The sequence below is a fragment of the Rattus norvegicus genome, chromosome 5, assembly GCF_021556685.1.
Source record: "Rattus norvegicus strain SHRSP/BbbUtx chromosome 5, alternate assembly SHRSP_T2T, whole genome shotgun sequence".
Classification (NCBI taxonomy): Eukaryota; Metazoa; Chordata; class Mammalia; order Rodentia; family Muridae; genus Rattus; species Rattus norvegicus.
Genome location: NC_141538.1, coordinates 27352569 through 27371637, shown reverse-complemented (window position 1 = coordinate 27371637; position 19069 = coordinate 27352569). Strand labels below are relative to the sequence as shown.

General features: G+C 45.9%; 2 long non-coding RNA genes and 2 pseudogenes across 4 annotated transcripts in view; 1 reads left to right on the top strand and 3 right to left on the bottom strand.

Moving 5' to 3' along the window:
- Positions 1-19069, bottom strand: part of Psmd1-ps1 (proteasome 26S subunit, non-ATPase 1, pseudogene 1) — a 90303-nt gene that overhangs the window by 37608 nt on the left and 33626 nt on the right. The gene's annotated exons all lie outside the window — the stretch shown is intronic.
- LOC108351081 (40S ribosomal protein S18 pseudogene) lies at positions 1738-3047 on the bottom strand (annotated as a pseudogene).
- Positions 3474-3598, top strand: LOC366310 (pseudogene for small nuclear RNA U3 (H3.9); annotated as a pseudogene).
- LOC102552020 (uncharacterized) lies at positions 14748-18495 on the bottom strand. Its single transcript, XR_015620123.1, has 3 exons — positions 18298-18495; positions 16532-17449; positions 14748-15931 (listed from the first exon to the last, which is right to left on the bottom strand). It is a non-coding gene; the product is annotated as an uncharacterized LOC102552020 (long non-coding RNA).

The following is a 19069-nucleotide window of genomic DNA, read 5'->3' as shown; positions in this document are numbered from 1 at the left end:
CTTCCACCTTCCAGAATACAAAAAGTACATCTGCTAAGCAGCTGGGTATAATGAGACGCCCCACCCAACGGTGCCTTGAAAACAGGCTTTAGGGAACTAAGGGTTAAGTAAAGTCCCCCAGGAATTCCAACCTATTGCAAGCTGCTAAATCAGAAGCTGCCAGGGGCCTAGGTGCAACCACAGCTAAGAAAACAATGCCTAACTGCTTTACCCTCCACAGCATTTAGCATTTATCATGGTCAGAAAACCACCTGTTACTTGAGAGAGTGTCAAAAGGATTCTAAGCCATAATTAAAGGAATAAAAACATATTGTGAATGGCTGTGCGAACCTCAGGCAGATGTGCTATTTAGCTGTGGGCTTGATCTGCGATATTAATTTGAAATAAACACAGCAGAAAACAAAACGTGCGCTCAACCGAGACTCTGCTTGCCTGAAGGTTTTGTTTCTTTTGTAGACTTTGACAGTTGTGGTTAGCAGCCTAAACGCAGGCAGAGCTGATATGTCTTGCAAACAAACCTGGAGTATGTCTGGCAATCGCTTAGGACAGCTGGCAGCCAATCAGATGGACACAAACCACTGAGCAACCGTGTGACTATCTGCAAATGGCGGTTGCAATAATAGAGAAGCAGAGTCAGCCAATAGGGCACCATCATCCCTCTGCTAGGCACTCTCTACCCCTTCTTTCTGTTGTTGTTTGTCTGTCTGTTTGTTTTTCCGAGACCGAGTTTCTCTGTGTGGCCTTGGCTGTCCTGGAACTCACTCTGTAGACCAGCCTGGCCCCAAACTCAGAAATCCACCTGCCTCTGCCTCCCGAGAGCTGGAATTAAAGCCACGCACCACCACCCCACTTAGGTCTTCCCTTTTAACCCCACCAAAGGCAAAAGAATCCTCTACTCCAGCAGAATGCACACTCAAATACTTGGACCTACTCAAGAGAGGTCCTCGGGAAAATATCTTTCTCCAAGGATTGGCCAAATAACTGTTAACCTCAGATACACAGGGCAAAGTAAGGAGCTGAAAACAGCCAGTGACTCCTCAGAAGTATGACTCCGTTTGGCAGTGTTGGTTTGTTTAAGTTTCTCCATCTTCTCAAACTCCCTCTAAACCTTCAGGGAGGAGTGTGCTCCTGAGAGGGTGAAGGGAAGGGCATGGAGCTGTGATCCGAAGAAGCCAGGGCAAAGCAATTTGGTAGTACATGGGTGTTCGTAGCTCTGAATCCAGCATTCCCCTTAGAAGATTGCTCAGCGAAGTTGACAGATCTATGCAAATGTGTGGGAAATGAAGAAAAGGCAAGTTGGCATTCATTTCGTAGGCTGAAAAAGAATCGCTTTGATTTGCAACGACTTTAATCTACCTCTTTTACCACAGTGAAACATTGCGAAAACAAGAGCCCCGAATGTCACGAGATGAAACTCACAAGAGTTCTGTTGGCACACCTTTTCATTCCTGAACAATTACCTTGCCATATACATTTATTCTGTAACAGTCTATAGTGACACATCAGGTTTTGATACTGAAAGATAGTGACATATATAAATACCTCCAATGTGGAAACCTACGTGAACGTACAGTCTACTGCCATGTGTGCCCCTTCATAGGCTGAGCCTGGGCGAAGTTCAAGTCGCTCACTCCGTGCGATCGATTACTAGGAGTCTAAGAAAGTGTGTGTTTCCTCGCCTTGAAAAAGCATTCCCCACATTGGCATACCAGCTATTAACAGCAAAGGTTCAGAGGTTCACTTCTTCTTGGATACGCCCACAGCACGGCCTCAGTGGCCAGTGGTCTTGTGCCGACCTCTCAGACACAAGGGCTCCCTGTGGGCTCTCATCTTCTTTGGTCGCTCTAGACCCTCGCATAGCTTGTTGTCTAGACTGTTGGCCAGAGCCTGGTTGTACTATTCCACCCTTCACATCCTTCTGCCTGTTGAAGACCCAGTCTGGGATCTTGTACTGTCATGGCTCTACACGACGGCAATCACACACTCCACCTCTTCATCCATGAGTTCTCCAGCCCTCTAGGTGAGGTCAGTGTCTGTCTTCCTCAACACCACGTGAGTATATCTCCCCCTTAATGGCAGCGATGGTGAAGGCCATTTTGTTCAGCCTGTCGATGTTTGGTGTTGAATACTCGCAAAATGTTCTGGAACGTCTCAGGAATCACTAGGGACTTGGCAGTGACACACACAGCAGTGTGTAGGCCTCCTGTGGAAGGCCTTGGAAAAGTTTTGATAGGCTCCTTTCTGGCCTAGATTGTGATCTATATTCAGGATGTGATCTTTTGGCTCAGGGGTTAAGATCACTGGCTGTTCTTCCAGAGGACCCAGGTTCAGTTCCCAGCACTAACACGGCAGCTCAGGCCTGTCTATAACTCCAACTCCAGGGCATCCAACACCTTCTCGCAGACATACATTGAGATAAAACACCGACACACATGAAATAAAACTAAATGAATCAGTTTTTAAAATATATTTAAAGACTAGATCTCTATATTCGTGATTACTACCCTTATAGATTTATAGTCCTGAGTGGCCATTATGGTACCTCGTTATCTTTCAAATGACAGACTGTTACTCAAGACTGCCCAAGACTGCTACAAACACCCGTTCTACAATCACTTCCCCTTATGCTGCAGGTTTCATGTCCAACATTGTGGATCCCCAAAGACTTTCTAAAGCTTCTCTTCCCACTTTCTTGTCCTATTCTGTCCTCTTGAAATGCCCTCCTAAATCCCCCTTACTACAGTAAAAGTCTCATCCCTGAAACACCTCCTTGGGTACCACACCGATGTCGTATTTGTGGCTATGTTCCGGTACTGAGCAAACTAACTGGCCCAAGCAGAGATATGACATGTGCCAAGTGAACACGGATTCACACACTTTTCAAACACTAGTGTTTCCTAAGGCGTGTCTGATCCCTTCCTCTGCTGCTCTCTGGACCACAATGTTGGGATTCTTTGGTGCGTTTTCCATGTTCAAACAAATATTTCAGTCACGTGTTGACATCGCCTTGCCTTCACGCTCCACCATTTGCCAACCGCCAAGACCATCCTTTCACGTGCCTTATAGGAACCCAGCGCTGTGTTTAACGGGAACAGTAATATCTGATACCTGACAGTGCCGCAGAGTTAGCCAGCCAGCCTCACGGGCAGTACCCCCATGCCACTCCTATTCTACCTACACTCAGGTGTCAGCTCCACAGGCACTGTGAGTGAGGAGGGGGGGTGGGGCTCGCCCGACGCCAGCCCAACAGCAAGATTTCATCTCAGGAAAAAAAAATGAGTTGAAACACTTTTTAAGATTGCATCCATACTGAACATGTACAGGCTTAAATCATGTTCTGTATTATAAATAACCTGTATGGGTTAAGCAGGGGAGTGTAGGTTACATGCAAATGCATTGCTCTTTTTATGTAAGAGGATGTGGGTATCATGAGGGCGTCTAGAACATATCCCCTGTGCACATGTAAGCAGGACTCCGTGTAAAATAAGAGTGGAATCACCTCACAGATGAAAAGTACAGGTGAAAGACTATACTTTCAGGGATCATTTCTATAGTTCGTTACTAGAGAAGTTTCTCTGACTGTGTAGAGCACCCGAAATGGAATATTACTCAGCTATCAAAAACAACGAGTTTATGAAATTCGTAGGCAAATGGTTGGAACTGGAAAATATCATCCTGAGTGAGCTAACCCAATCACAGAAAGACATACATGGTATGCACTCATTGATAAGTGGCTATTAGCCCAAATGCTTGAATTACCCTAGATCCCTAGAACAAACGAAACTCAAGACGGATGATCAAAATGTGAATGCTTCACTCCTTCTTTAAATGAGGAAAAAGAATACCCTTGGCAGGGAAGGGAGAGGTAAAGATTAAAACAGAGACTGAAGGAACACCCATTCAGAGCCTGCTCCACATGTGGCCCATACATATACAGCCACCCAATTAGACAAGATGGATGAAGCAAAGAAGTGCAGACCGACAGGAGCCGGATGTAGATCGCTCCTGAGAGACACAGCCAGAATACAGCAAATACAGAGGCGAATGCCAGCAGCAAACCACTGAACTGAGAATAGGTCCCCTATTGAAGGAATCAGAGAAAGAACTGGAAGAGCTTGAAGGGGCTCGAGACCCCAAAAGTACAACAATGCCAAGCAACCAGAGCTTCCAGGGACTAAGCCACTACCTAAAGACTATACATGGACTGACCCTGGACTCTGACCCCATAGGTAGCAATGAATATCCTAGTAAGAGCACCAGTGGAAGGGGAAGCCCTGGGTCCTGCTAAGACTGAACCCCCAGTGAACTAGACTGTTGGGGGGAGGGGGACAATGGGGGGAGGGTTGGGAGGGGAACACCCATAAGGAAGGGGAGGGGGGAGGGGGATGTTTGCCCGGAAACCGGGAAAGGGAATAACACTTGAAATGTATATAAGAAATACTCAAGTTAATAAAAAAAAAAAAAAAAAGAAAAGTACAGGTGACATGTGTTGGCAGCTTACTTCATGCCAGGAAAGATCAAGACAGGAGCCATGCCACTGTCACAGCCTCGTGGAAAAGGCCCTTCTTTGTACTGATTCTACCAGGAAGAATGTGTGGCTGACATCGTTTAAGTAAAGAGCAAAGGTACCCAGCTGGTAGTGGTCAGTGTCACGGAGGGGCAGCTAGTGTGGTGCCAGGGTTCATGCACTCGGTTACTGCCCCTGACTGAAGCACAAGACAGCCTACTTCACAATCTTGGAGCTAGAAATGGCGGAGCCGGAACAGGAAGTCAGCTCTTCTGTTATCCTCTATATCCTCCTCTGTCCTCCTTAGGAAGAACTTGATCAAAGAACTGAGTAATGCCAGCATTTGAAAAGCAGAGGCAGGAGGATTGCTGAGTTGGGCATGAGCCTGGTCTGTTCATCTAGAACTACACAGTAAAACACTGTCTCAAGAAGAAGGAAAAACAGAACCGAGGCAGCTTTGAGAGCTCAGTTGTGGCTTACAGGAGCACACATTGGGTATCAGCCCTGAGTCTGGACCCTTCTGGGCTCAAAGCCCACTTCTGCCCTTTTGTGAGTAGCATGGTGCTCTGGAAATTGTTCAACTTCTCTGCGCATCGTATCTTCAACCCCACGGTGGAGGTGATAATCTTTCCACAATGAGGTAATCCATGAAGCACAAGGGATGGGCCGATGTGATACCTGTCCCCACTCAGTGTGTTCAGAAGCCAGTAGACAGTCCAACAGACTTTATTTGAGTGTGGCTTAGACTTTCTGATCTCTTCAAAACATCCCAGAGAATTCTTTTCCCCCAGGTAGAGTTAGTTTCCCGATCCGGAGCATCCCAGCCCCACCATCATGATTAGGCTTCTTTTAGCATGTCCCCCAGCCTCGTCTGTGTGCAAGAGAGCTGACCCAGGGCCGAGCTAATGCCTCCTGCTACACAAACGCAAACCTTCCGGTCTCATCTGACATAGTCCTTCTCCCTCCCAGAATCCCCCAACCCCTGTCAGCCCCTGGGAATACATTAACAACTATACCGATGCTCACTTTGTCCCTCCCTCACACATGGTCCTCCAGATGGGACTGACACTCTACCCTGCTCCATTTTCCATTTGTGTGCACTTAACCCACCGAAAAGGCCACCAGCAGTGCCCATGTGCATATACCCCCAGCTCTCTTATCTGACTATCTCTTTGGTTATAGCTTTCTGCCTCTCTCCTCCTCTGCTGCCTTCTGTCTATTTCTCTGCCTCTCCTCTCCCCTTAGAGATTCTGTTTCCATCTCTGACTCTCTATAGCTGAGACTCTTTCTAACCACTTTCTCACAGAAACATATCTGTCTTTCTCTACACACACACACACACACACACACACACACACACACACACACACACACAGCTAATTGGGCTCCCAAGTGAGTTTGCCTTACCCCTACAGGCAGAAGTAAATCTAGTGGGGTTAGAAAGAACACACTTCGCACCTGTCAATTAAGCTCAATCACTTGTGTGAACCAGAGCCTGATGCTCAGGACAGGCTGACCTGGCTGGACTGGGGACTCAGCTGTCCTTCCAGAGTGGGCTCAGGGAACAAATGCCCCTTCTGTTCCCAGAAGATGAGAGCATGTATCCCTTGGAATGTCGGGGAGCAGCTGTGGGCCTCCCCATAGGGTGGACAGAGAACTGTTCCCGGGCAGCACAAGGAACTATATGTACTGCTGTTGGTCAGCTATTTTTACAGAACTCTAATGACACAGCAAAAGGACAAATATGGCATAAGAGGAAATAGGTGACGTCCTGGCACTGATGTCACTTGAGTACATCAGGAAATGTCTTGGGACTGGACTGGCCATAATAGGAAAGAAATATTACCCTAAACAAAGGTGCTTCTATTATCATACTACTTTCGATTTACAAAGGTCTGCCAACTGGAACAGAGCCCGGTAGGAGCAAGTGCTGGGTGTTGCTGTGAGGGAAGGCTGGGGATATTTTTAAGGGTAGACCGAGAGCCAAGGCTTCATCTATTATTTTCTTCACTTGCCAATTACTTGAGAGCTCACAGTGTTGAAAAACACATGCTAGCCATGAAGATGTGTGCCCTCCTGTCTCACAGGGCTTCTAGCTCAGAAGAGCAGGCGATTGAGAAAGGACACTTTTGTGGGTGAGTAGGAGTGGCATGAAGGTTAGAGAGCCATGAGGAGGGAGAGTGGGTTCCCCAGAAGAAAGGGCAATCGGAGCTGAGCTTGGTCCTGATCATCGGGACTAATAAACAAAGGAAAACAAAGGATTGTTTCTAGAAAACAGTGCAAAGAGCTAAAGTACAAAAGGTCTGATGGTCCCTTAAGGCCTGTGAGGACACAAGCTTCAAGTGCAGTATAAAGATACATTGTAATCAGAACTTCGTTTCTACAGTGTAGCTGTGGCCAGTGATAGAAAGGAAAAAAAATGGAGTGATGCAGGTGGCAGCTTCAGTCTCAGGTAAAGAGGAGAAAAGGATCAAGAGACACTCAAGAGACAAAAGAGGGGTTGGGGATTTAGCTCAGTGGTAGAGTGCTTGCCTAGCAAGCACAAGGCCCTGGGTTCAATCCCCAGCTCCAAAAAAATAAATAAATAAATAAATAAAATAAAGAGAGAGAGACAAAAGAGCAGGCCTTGATGGTTGTCGATGCATGAACTTGACCAGAGAAGGGAGTCCAGGCTGGCTCTTGGCCTTGCCTTGAGTACTACTTCTTTGGGCAGGGATCTGTGGAAGACAGACGCCATAGTTAGATGGTAGTGAGTCCCACTGTGAGCATGCTGAAGAAACTTGTGGATATCTGGGTTGCCAGGTTGGCTCTTGATTTCCCTGCCTCTTGATGCTCACACACTTGGATAAACCTCCGCCCTCAAGAGTGGACAGACCTTGTGGCTATTGCTTCCAGCTAATGGAATATGGCAAAGGGACAAAATGTCTGTTCTGTAATTGCATCATGATATATAGGCTCTCTCTTAGCTAGCTGCACTACAGGTCATGCTGAGGACCTGGTAAGGGATCAGCCTCTGGAGCATCCAGAGGCATCCAGTAAACACCTGGCTTGGAAGCCCCATAGTCATAAAGAAATAACTCTGCCAATAACCCGAGTGACTTAGAAAGTGCAGGCCCACCTGAATCAACTACCAGAGAAAGACGTAACCCTACTAAGGCCTTCTGCAGACCTACTCAGACCTACAGAACTGGCAAGATGAGAACTGGCTGTTGGTGGGAGACATTGAAAATATAATAATTTTATTATGAAGCAAAAAGAAAGACAGTTGAGTATCTAAGTAGAGGTTCCGGACATGGAGCAGAATGCTTCAGCCTGAGCCTCAAAACAGAATCCAGGCCAGAGATAACACAGTTGACTGTTAGCAGATTGTCAGTGGCCAGATGCAGTGATCAAGGATCAAGGATCAGGGAAAAGGATCAAGAGGGGAATGGAGGTAATCTCGGAGGGTTCTAAGGAAGAGATAGGAAGAGGGAAGAAGGTGGGTGCTCCAATCCCCTCAGCCTGGTGAAATCTTCAGTTTACTAACTGTGGTCATGAGCTGACTGGCCATTTATTCTTTGTGCCTCAGTCATTCCTCTACTAAGGGATGCTTGGGTGAATGTATACATAGATGGGACCATAAGGGTGGAGCGAGTTAACACCTGTTTCCACAGGGTACAGTACCTAGTGATGGAATATCTTTCTCATTCATTCATTCATTCATTCATTCATTCACTCATCTACTCATTCACCCATTTCAAGACAGTCTCGTGTACTCTTGGCTAGTCTCCAACTCACTACATAATCAAGGATGACCTTGAACATCTCACCCTGTAGCCTCTACCTCCCAACCTCATCTCTCAGCTCAGACTTCATCAAAGTATCATCACTCTCAGACAAGATCTTCTGACGTAAAAGCAACCACGGATCCGAGTGGGCCTAGGGCTGTCTTCAGAGCAGAGGGTTACCTGGTGCTTGCCCAGTCCAAACCCACCCTCGAGGCAGGTGAGCTTCCAGTCATGCCAGCCTTCCTGGATCCCATGTTAGAATCCTAACTGCCAGTGTAACGCAAGAGGAGTTTGCTTTCTGTCTCTATGGTAAAGACCATGGCAAAAGCAACCTGTAAAAGGGTTTGTTTGCATATACATCCGGATAACTCTCCACCATTGCACTGAAGGAATTCAGGGAAGGAACTTGGAAGAAGGAATTGAAGCAGAGACTACAGAAGTAGTCTCTTCCTGGCTTGCTCAGCTCATTTCTTAGATGACCCAGGACCACCTGCCCAGGGGCAGCAGTGCTCACAGGGGCTGGTCCCTCCTATAGCAATTAGAAATCAAAAATAGCCTTGCTGACATGTTCAAAAGCAAATTCAATGCAGTCCCCCTGTCCCTGGACTTTCTAGTCTCAAGAGTTGTGAGAAATAAACGCCTGTTGTTTATAAGCCATTTATTTGGTCTGTAGTATTCTGTTGTGGCAGTCTGAATAGACTAAGACAACTGCCTACTCTACCTTAGAATCAACTGAAAGGTGAGCTCAGGAATCAGACGCTACAAGTCAAACTTTAAAAGGGAAAGAAGATAGAAGATACAAGAGTACCAGCATGAACTGGCTCAGGTGTTTTGGAAGAAAAAAAAAGAACTCCTAATATTGTCCCTAGGAAGGAGGACGACCACATAGGAAGGCCAGCAGTATCAATAAGCCTGGATCTTTAAGACCTCTCTGACAAGGCAGTAGACACTGGCTGGTCTGAGGCCCCCAGCACATATCTAGCAGAGGGCTGCCTGGTCTGGTCTCAGTGAGAGAAGACACTCCTAACCCTTGAGAGACATGAGGCCCCAGGGAGTGGGGAAGCCTGGAGGTGTTGGGGGGGATGTAGAGGGGAGACATCCTCTTGGAGATGAGGGAGGAGGAATGGGATGGGGAATGGAAGGCAGATAGAGACTAGACTGTGAGGAAAGATTAAAGATAATAATAAAAAATGCAGAAAAAAATATTGTCCTTGGAGAAAGAGCTATCTAAGACATAGGTAGCCTGGGCAGCTGTCACAATTGGAACAAAGCCCAGGAACACAGTTCCTCCAGCTAAGCTAACCCCAGGGCTTCATAGTACAGCGTGTCATCATAATGTACTTCTCTCTGACAGGATAGAGCCACAGAAATTACCAAGGAGACTTAATTGCCAATGATTTGCGTCTCTACCCACTTCCCACCCCTCCTAGACACGTACTATCGGGATGGCTAAAGATTTAAAAACCAGACAAACAGGTACTGATAAGGACATGCAGTGAAATGGAAGTCTCATCCATCATTCAAGAGAACAGCAGCCATGTTGGAAAACTGTTAGGAAATTAACCACGCTTTACCATGTGACTCAGAAAACCTGCTTCTTCTAAGTTTGCAAAAGAAAGAAAGAAAGAAAGAAAGAAAGAAAGAAAGAGAAAAGAAAAGAAAACTTACGGACACTGTCGCGCCCACCTCGACCGGCAAGGAAGACGCAACACCGTTGGATCCTTCTCAATCAGTCTTTATTGTAGGAACACCTAATTGATAGTACGGGGACCCCGGGCAACAAAGACACTTGTCTTATATATAAAACAGACTGTGGCTGTAAATTTGTCTACTGGGGATTGGTGGAGTATGAAATACCTATTTAGCATGAATATCACCCTGGCCTTGTAGGTGCTGGGGGTCTGTCAACACATGTGCTGTAGGTGTTTACCACAAACGACCACCGGATGTCGGCGCCATCTTTAGCCGCTCCCTACAGGACACAAAAGCCTATTTCTAGAAGTTTCGTGAACAGCTGCCCAGATTGGGAAGCGTGCAAATAACACATCAAAAGGAAAATGATTAAATAAATGTTAGCATTCACACTGTGCAGTTAGAGTTCTGTCAACCTGCCACAAGCTAGAGTCATCTGGGAAGAGAGAACCTCAATAGAGAAAATGCTTTCATCATGGCCTATAGGCAAAGACTGTAAGGTATTTTCTTGATTAACTACTGATGTGGGTCAGTCCACTATGAGCGGCGCTCTCCCTAGGCATGTGGTCCTGAGTTGTATTTTTAAAAGTAGGCTGAGGGAACCATGAAGAACAACCTAGTAAGCAGCACTCCTCCATGGATTCTTCATTAGCCTCTGTCTCCAGATTTGCTGCCTAGACTTCCCTCACTGGTGGACAGTGTGAGACCCTTGACAAATAAACCCTTTCCTCCCTAAGTCGCATTTGGTCTGGTCTTTATCACGACAAATAGAAAGCAAACTAGTGTATCACTAGTGGCTAAACGGCATAGATAAGACATAAAATGACTGTTTAAGTCAGAGAAGCTTTTCTAAAATGACAAAGATATCAAGACAAAATTCAGGTCAGTGGGTGTCAGAATGAGAAACAGGAGGAAAAATTAAACACAAGGAGGGATGGATGAATCTTTCTCAGTGACAGAACCACTCAGTGTCATGTTAGTGGTAACAATTACATGGCAGGGCAGTTGTCAACGTTCATATGGCAATATATCTAAGAATAGTATTATTCCTATAAATTAAACTTTAATAAACCTAACCCAAAACAAATGGGCCCGCTATGAGACTACAGCGGTTGTCAAGTTTCATTTTATCTGGGCTTTGCGTGGGATTGTGGTTTGATCTGAAATGTCCCCTTACAGACTCATATATTTGAATACTTGGCCTCCAGCTAGAGCCATTGATTTAGGGGGTTGGGGGTGTGGGTGGAGCCTTCAGTAAGCGATGGTTGAGTCTGAGAAGTCCAAGCCGACTCACAATCGACAAGCTAAGGACTCAAAGAATCAACAGTGTAATTTCATACTGAGCCCAAAGCTCTGAGATTCAGGAGAACCGATAGCTAAGTCCTACTTCAGGTCCATAGAAGGCCAATGTCCCAGCCGTGTCCCTCACAAAGAATATGAATGTCCCTTTACATAGTCCTTCCTTCTGTTAAAGCCATGAATGGATTGAATGAGGACCACCTACCTACTCAACTCAGTCTACCGATTACCTTCCTACACTATCCAGAAATACCTTAGTGTTGAACCATGCATGAGTGTGACATTTGCCCAATCCAGTTGGCACATAAAACTAATCATCGCAGCAGCCCAGAACTATACGGAGTGTGGAAAAGCCAGAGAAAACGAGTCTACCTGAAGAGATTGGGGAGCACTGACAAGCTCCCCTATGGAAGATTGTGGGGTGTAGATGAAATCCTCAGTGAATGTTCATTATTGACATACACATTGCCACATCAAGGACTCCGAAGCCCAGACACATGGGAACAGAGGCAATGAGTTTCCAGGCTGCCGGTGTGTCTTCATTAAAGCCCGCTGCCCATCTGATTCCCACTGTGGTGGTTTGAATGGGAATGATGATCCCACAGACTCAAGTGTTTCAATGCTTGGCCAGTAAGCAGTGGCACCATTAGGAGATGTGACCTTGTGGGAGGAAGTATGCTAATGGAGGTGGGTTTTGAAGTCTCAGATGCTCGAGCCGCACCAAGTGTGGCTTTCTCTCCCTGCTGCCTGAGGATGTCAACTTTCAGCTCCTTCTCCAGCACTGAGCCTACCCATACGCCATGCTGCCCATCATGGTGATAATGGACTGGACCACTGAACCTATAAGCCAGACACAATTTAATGTCATCCTTTATAAGAGCTGCCTTGGTCGTGATATCTCTTCACAGCAACGAAACCCAACTGAGACACTTTTCTGTATGTATTGTTGTCACTGCAGTTGTGTCAATCTCTAAGCTATGCAGGTTGCAGCAGAAGAGAGAAGACAAAGCATCCACTGGACTGAACAACTTGGAGGGTATAGCAGCCTTGGAAAGACCATATTTCATGGATACCAGTGACAGAGCCAAACTACAAAAAAAGTTACCACATAAGATAGGAGGTAAGTTAAAGATGACATAAGGCTGGAGTTGGAATTTGCTTTTCTTCTTGTTATGGAAGACACCCAGGTATAGGAGTGGGTAGATCACAACAAGAGAAAGGGCATAGTCACAGAGCAAGACCCTCAAGAATGTTGGTGAGGAGGGATCTTGATCCCAGATGGAATTATCAACTCCATTTGGGAAGAGGTGATAGGTCATGCTGCTGAGGTGTTTGGTTGTAAAGTTACCTCCGAAGTCATTAGAGACCAATGAGTGAGTTTCCTCTGCACTCCATCAGTGGCTGGGCAAGAGGAATACTGATATCAGCCTTCAGAGAACGTGAAAGGGATTAGAATCCTGTTGGGAACACAATGAGTGCTGGTATTTATGTGGTACAAGAGAAGAATGTAAAGGCCAAAAGGAAGACTAAAGACTACTTCACATAGAACTGTCAATAACTTACAAGCCTTGAGGCATAAGTCAGGCACAGGGATCGAACCTTTGTCAGTCCACCTGGACACAGGTCTAACCAATGTGGAGGATGTCACCCACAATCTCCTTCAAACCCTAAAAGTACAGTGAACTTGGGAAATTTGTGGAGAGGCTGTTTGATCTGAAGAAGGGTTCTAGATTCTCCAAAGTTATGTCAAGGCACAACAACTCAGTATGTTGCAGACTCCTGGAGGTGGCACCTTCAAACGGATCAGTTGTGCAAGGCGTCCTGGATAAGGATATGAGTAGCTAGTTTACCTGAGAAGACAAGCTGACTCTCCCAGGTACCACCCACTCAAATCCCAAGGGTTAAGGATGCTGCTTCCCTTCCAGAGACCAGTGGAGGGCAGTGCCTCTGTGAAACAGTTCAACTTCTGCTTTTTTTGTTTTGCCAGAGATGAGTTTGCTTTTCCAAAGGAACCGTCTCTTCCCGGGAATATCTGAACTTGACTAGGTAAGCTGTCTCCGCACTTTAATCACAGGCAGAACAAGACCGCTCGAGATCCTTTATTCCTTTCCAAGAAGAGAGGCAGATCCAAGGCTTCACCTATTCCTTATGACCATTTTTCCTAGGCACGCACGGAAGGCAGGGACCCTGTTTCATTATTTCAAAGCCTTGCATTATAACATCTAAGCAGTGAGGATGCATGGAGAGAGCGCAGCACCCTGGCTTTGGCTGCTGATGCTATTGGCCCATCCTAAGGTCTGTTTCTTTGGATTGATGGCTCTTGAAATTGTCCTTCACTGAGAACTCTGGCATAAGTATTCACTTACATGTGTTCCGTAGTTTTGACCACAGTGTGGGCCAATGTGCTGGCTTGCCGAAGGTCACATGGTTAGTAAGTAGCAAAGTGGGATGATGCCAAGTCACTCTACTACTCAAAGATGATAGCTGCGTCAAAGAATTATCAGCAAACGCCACTCATAAATAGTGCTGCTCTGCTTGGAAAGTATATATTTTTTTAAAAATCTCATTTGTTGAGATAGCAGAAGTTCCTCGTCTGGTTCCAGTCATGCTCCCACACGCCCAGCCTACAGAATCTTCATAAAATTCTATTCTTCGTATATTACTTAGTCTGTACTATCTAGTAATACCCACAGAAAGCAGACCAAGGGAATTGTAGGAAAAAGAGAAGTCACTAGCAAACTAAGAGCTCTACCAACATACTGTAGATATGGAAAGCCAGCCATGTACAGGGATATTTCAAAAACCAATCAAAGGAATGCTGTGAAACTGCCATATGACTGTTAGCTTGCAGGAGTCTGGGCTCCTTCATCTATAAATACAGTAATGATAACAGTCAAATATTGATTGAAAGCTCACCCGTAACAGGAATTGTGCCAAGCATTTTCCAACTTTGTCTTCTTTCCATGGTCTTAATAGTTAAAGAACTTAAGCGTTCTTGTCATTAGAAAAGCAAGTCCTATTTGCGTGTGCACGACACATTTTGTTTATCTACTCATTAAAACTTTTCTCATTTAGAAACTGTTCCCTAGAGTGTATAGGTGAAGCCATTCAAGAGGACAAATGTGCTAAGTATGGAGACAGGATTGGGTCCTTCCTGTCTGGCAAGGGGTATCTCCCAATCCTTTCCCAGCTAGCTTATTCATCAAGGAAGCAGGTGGTTCCACAAGATACCTTCAGAGAAGGCACTTTAGAGAAGTGTCCTCCTTCCACCAAGAAGTACATGGTCATTCCACTTGTGAAAATACTGACCTGTGAGGAGGTATCTAAAAATGCTTTGTTTGGGGGGAAACCTCGAGGTTAAATATAGGATGATACATGAGCCTGTGCTCCTCCTACTACGTACACACCCCAAACCATCAACCAAAAAGATCCATGCAAGTTGGGTATTTTTTTTTTTTTTTTTAGCATTTTACCCAACATCTGACAGATGGCAACCATTTTTATTGATCTTTTTAGGTCAATCCATAGATTAGAAAAATATGACATATACACTGGACGTGATTCCCTGATGAGTGAGGAAGTTCTCAAACATGGCACAGCACGGGTAAGTCTTGAAGACCTCAGGCTAAATGAAATAAGCCAGTCACCAAAGCACGGCTGCGGATGACTCCATCCAGACGAAGTGCCTGGACTAGGCTTATTCACAAAGTATCATTTAGGAGCTGGGACAAAGAAGGACAGACAGACAGTCCATGCTTAACATGCACCAAGTTCGTGTGACTTTATGAGGAAGTTCCTGAGTGGATGATGGTGACGGTTGGACCACACTGTAAATGCCGAACACAATTTGCCACTGAACTGTGCCCGTCACAATGGTGAAAATGATAAACCTTTATGTTGTATGTATTTAGCACATTTAAAAAAAATCACCAAAGAAAAGGATTTGAGATTAATGGTGCTACTCCAGAAGGAGAAAAAAAAATAAACAAAAATAAACAAAAACCATTCCAGACTGTTGCTAAGCTAGAAGAAGAGAAATCATGTCTCATGAGCACACTGTGTTTTGAAGAAGCTGAGGGAGGCAACAGCAGGTAGTGCTGTGTGCTGGGAAATGGGAAGGGATGGCAAAGTCGAGAGTGAATGTGCGTTCTGCTAGACAATCCTGGGCAGAGACCCAGGGCATCTCAGAGCAGATGGCAAGTTGGATCTTGACAGTAAGGAATGGCCAAGGGAGTCTGTGTCATTGAGAAATACACCATCTATCTCAGAACTCTGGGGAATTACTTTAACACACACATTCAGTAACTCTCTCACGTATCAAACAATACCGCATCCTTCCTCAAACCTAAATAAACATCTGGCCATCCTCATTTTAATTGCAATAAGGAAACAGTTGACTAATGAAGTCACTAGTTGGCCTTCGGGTGACATTGGTGCAACTTACAATGTCTGTTCACATCAGACTCGAAATTCAGAGTGGTGTTTGCTGCAAATGCATGGTGACGGGCAGCCCCTGCGCACTGGGCAGCACTTCCCGGGTGGGCCTTGGCGGGAGCTTTCCGGAGCAGCTGGGTGGAGGTGATCCAGTGGCGAGCCAGGAAAAGCCGGCCCACCCACGCCTCCTGTTGAAGCCAGCAGCGCTGTAGTGGGCCCTTTATACTATTTTCTATGGGATAAAGTACATTGACTAGAATCAGGAAGAATCCTCAGGCCTTCTCGGCTCTTTTTTTTTTTTTTTTTTTTTTTTTTTTTTGGCCTGGGTGTTGTGGGCGGAGTTGTGAAGGAAGCTGGTGGGTGGAGGCCGCGGAGGAGTCTGTGCTCCTGGTTTCGAGATTGATCAGAAAAACAAACAAAGGCAAGTATTCTCTGAGAAAAGTAGAAAAGTCCCAACTCGTGATCAGAGGCCATCTCATTTAATAACTCCGGTCTCTTTCCACTGCCTGTATAAATCCAAGAAGCAGGCCAACCCCCAAACCCCAGGGGCTTTCACCTGCCCAGTTGAGCAAGTAGAACCTGGCTGGGGTTGGGCGGGCCTTGGCAGCTCACTCTGTCCCCTGCCCTAGATCTGGGCTTCCTACTCCAACCCGAGGAGACTATGACTATACTAAGGGTAACATCTGTGCCTGTGATTTTTAATGATAAGGGTGATGGAACAGGCGACAGTAAAACTCATGAAACAGAAAGTGTTTTCCTTTAGTCCTTTTATGTCAGGAAATTACTCCACCACTACGCTACGCCCTCCATGCCTAGAAACAAATTTAGTTACCTTAACTCCACCAGCGCTGCCCAGCAGGCTTTAGTTTTACAGTTGGCTGTTCTTCATCTTGAGGAAGGAACCAAGGTGGGACTAATTCTGAAAAGCAAACAAGTGGCCAGGCACATGGTACACCTGCCGGGTCCTTGATGGGTGGTTAAGGCAAAAGGGCTTCAAGTCGGAGGTCTGCTATTCTTCCACATAAACCTTTATATATTAAATCCCTAGCCCCAATTATTCAAAAATGAGGATGGATTTGGCGACAGGGCCTTTAAAAGAGGTGATGTTAATAGAGTCATTCTGGGTGGGCCATAAATCCAGTATCTCTGGCAAGGAAAAAAAAGTCATGGAAAGACACAAGAAGACATCTGCAAGCCAAGGACACTTTGACCTTGGATTCTCGGCCTTTCAGAACTATATGAAATAAACTTCAGTGTGTCTATGACACTTGGTTATGGCAGCCCTGGAAAGCCAATACAGGAACATGGAATAATTTTCTTGGAAAACAGTACTAATCTCATTAAACAACCATTGACCGTGTAAGCGTAGCATGTAACACCACCTCTTGCATCTAGTAATACCCAGAAACACACACACACATACTATATGTTCATAAACTCCATGTTTCAATGGGCTCAAACCTATTGAACTGTAATGGGAATGTGTTTTGCAACCATTTTTTTTTTAATCCTTTAACAGAACTGGGGTTTTGAAGAGTAACCACATCCTTTCCTTCAGAGCTGTCTCCCTTCCTGCCAGCCAGTCGGTAAAGATGCTGTGTGAGTGCGCTTAGGACACAGACACGTGGTTGAGTGGAATTGCTGCCTCTGGAAATCTTCCTGAAAAGAGAAGACTGGATGACAGCCTCTCCACTCTTCCAAAATGGAGTCAAGAAGCATCTTCCTTCTCAGCACAGCTGCTCCAGGGAAGCTGTAAGAGGAAGCCAGTCCCTGGGGATCAGACCTCTAATGGCCCCTTTCCAGGACAAGTAAGCCACTGTTCCCCCCCCCCCCATTCACCTGTGCTCCTGGGGAGGCCAGCTGCCCTGTGGCCTACTGTTTGCTTTTGGATTTAAAACAACAGCTTCCACTGTCAGCTCTGGGGGTGGGGTAGGGTGGGGGGAGTGGCAGGTGTTCTAATATGTCAGTGGAGCCAGTCTTAAACAACAACAAAGAGAACCGCAGAGAACCAAGCAGGTGGACATCAGGGGAAAGGTTCACAAGGCCCCTCACCAAGAGATGAGAAAATTAAATAAAGCAATCTATTCTCCCCTTATTCTCCTTAGCACTCATAAGGAAGTAGAAGCTCGAGGAACATGACCACTGATAGACAAGACTGGGCGAAGGGGCCTCTGCCACCTACAGCCCTGTACCTAAAATGGCCTGGAGGGTTGAGAAGTCACATGATCAGTAAGACCAAGGGCAGGCTCCACAGCACCAACTTCCTGTTGACCACGTGGGATTCTGGCTGACTCAGGGGCACAGCACCTCAAATGCTTGCTGTTCGTAAAAGACAGCAACTTTAATGACTATCAGCACTTTTGGCTGTGGTTACAGCCTAGTTTCAGCTTCTGCCTGGGTTTGTCCCCTTTCTTCTGGGGACTCTCGTGACCACTGTCACCTCCTTTCATTAGAAGATCAGCCTGAGAATTAGCACTTCCTGTGCATTATTACTGAAGTCCCAAGAACCCAGAACTAGGAACAGCCAGCTAGCCCTGCCCACTGTGCTTCCTCAGGCTTCCCCAGAGAATAAGAAGCTAAGCTTCCCTCAGACCTTACCTCCACAATAGAGCTGAAGAAAGGAAGTGGGTAACTGGAAAACCAAACATCAAAGCCGGCCGAGACACTAGAGCATGAGGACTAATTCAGAGATTGTAACAACTGCTGTTTTAGAAGGCAAGTATCTTTCTTTCCGTACACCTTTCCCGTAGTTCTATTATTGATGCCTTCACCCAAAAGATGTCCTCCCGGGCTTCTAGACTTTCCTCAGTATAACTCCTCAGTTAAGAAGCCTTTCTTGGCCACAGAGTCTAAAAATAGCAGCGCAAATCCTGCCTGCCTTGTTTCGGTTTTCACTTGGGCACTTGACACTTTCCAATTTGCCAGTTACTGCCTTGTAGACCAGACGATATAATCTTCACGGCTACATTGTCTCCATCAGTATCCTCAGGAACTCCCTGATGACCTCAGGATCTTGGGATGTCCAAGCCCATTGTATAAACTGACGCTGTATTTGCACATAGCCTGCCTGTGACACATCCTCTCCCATGCTTTAAACCACAGTGTCTTGAACCATGAGCAGGAGGAAAGGGTTTGTTCGGCTTACACTTCCATATTGCTGTTCATTACCAAATGAAGTCAGAACTGGAACTCACACAGGGCAGGAACCTGGAGACAGGAACTGATGCAGAGGCCATGAAGGCATGGAGGCTTACTGGCAAGCTTCTCCTAGCTTGTTCAGCCTGCTTTCTTGTAGAACCCAGGACCTCTAGCCCAGGGATGGCACCACTCACAATAGGCTGGGCACACAATAAATTAAAATCAATTCAAA